Below are 1,696 nucleotides of genomic sequence, written 5' to 3' on the forward strand. Positions count from 1 at the left end.
CCAGGCCCTTGTTCATATTTAAGGATACCTTGTAGACACTGCAACATTTGTTCCCCAAGTGTGCTGTCTGTCACTGGGAAGCTGCGACACAGAGAACACAGTGGCCACATGAGCCTCACACAGGCCACAGGTGACAGATGTGAAGCACAAGTTCTCTGACTCCAGCCACGTATCCCATGTCTCCACCCTGGAGGCCTTCTCAGGTGTCTGAAGCAGGGAGGAGCTGATGTTAATCTTGGTCATCAGCTGCTTAAGGGACATCTTGTCCAGGAATTGAAAACAAATGGACAGTCAGATGTGACTCCAGAAGTATGCCACTTGTCTTTGAAGAATTCATGAAGCAGTCCAGGACTCCTGAGCCCATTAACTAGACAGGCAATCATGTGACCTCTGCTGTCCAGCAGTCGCTCCTCCTGGAACACAATGGGCAGGGTTTTGCTTCACCCTCCCATTAGATCCTGCATTTCTCACAGGGCTTCCTAGGCTCAGGAGTCATTGATTTCAAACCACTTTACCGTCTCCCTCTCATCTCACCTGATTGTGCTCTTTAGAGGAATCATCCTTGCAGACATTGGCTTTAGGTCCTGAGTACTCATAACAATAGTCTCATATGGAGAGAGTTAGCATCCCAAATCCCTATCCCAGGTTGGCCAAACACACGTGTCCTTAGAGCCATATTCTTAGCACATGCTTGCTCTCCACCTTTTTCCAGTCAGATCTGCTTCTGAAAACACTCATCCTGGAGGGCTATAGAGATGACTCCATGGTTAAGAGCAGTGGGAATTCTTATGGAGGAGCTAAGTTACATTCCTAGCACCCACATGGCCACTCATGTCACTTCAGTTCCACAGAATCCAATGCCCCTTTCTGTCCTGGTGGGTCCCAGCCATGTTGTGGTGCACAGATACGGATGTTGCTAATATAACAATATACATAAAACATTAGAATGAAGCAAACAGCCACCTCTGTATCAGGAATTATATCTGCATGGTTCTCTCCCATGGAGGACAGGGCATTCCAGGTGAAGGAAGAATGTGGTTTTCTCCGAAGCCTGCCTGCCTGACTCTCATACCTTCCATTCTTCTGGGGCTCACCCTTTGTCTTTTGTGGTCCCGTGCCTCATGCCAGTCACCATGGAACCCTGGGAAGGTTGGCATAAGGTATGATGGTCTAGCCTAGGTAGTGAGCTGAATTCCCATCCTGCTCATTGTCTCGTGTGAGATTTCTAAATACACATCAAGCCCTGAAGACAGGCTGTGGATGTTTCTAAGGGAAGTTCAGTGGGCACTCTTCTTCTGTCTGATTTCTAGGGAAGCCTTGAGAAGTGCCACGCACACCTGCGTGATGGCGGTATTTGAGGTGAAAACTTCAAGGAAAGTCAGCCTCCTGCCTCCGCATTATTGCCTGACACCCCAAACTCAGAGGTGGCCCAGATATGTCTTCGTACTTGTGTGCTAGGAACTCACGAAAATATCATATTCTTACAGCTAGCAAAGAGAAAATTCGGACTTAAATTTCTGACCTCCATCAAGTGTTCCAACTTCCTAGCTTAACCCTGGCTTGGAATGTTAAGCCATTGATACTAACTGGCCTCCAGCATTGTAAGGCATATTAGCTTACAGAATAGACAAACTATCCCAGGGCTAGATCAGGTAAAATCCTCATTCTTAGTTAACTTAGACAAGCGGTAAGATTT

Source organism: Mastomys coucha, unplaced genomic scaffold (assembly GCF_008632895.1).
Source record: "Mastomys coucha isolate ucsf_1 unplaced genomic scaffold, UCSF_Mcou_1 pScaffold21, whole genome shotgun sequence".
NCBI lineage: Eukaryota > Metazoa > Chordata > Mammalia > Rodentia > Muridae > Mastomys > Mastomys coucha.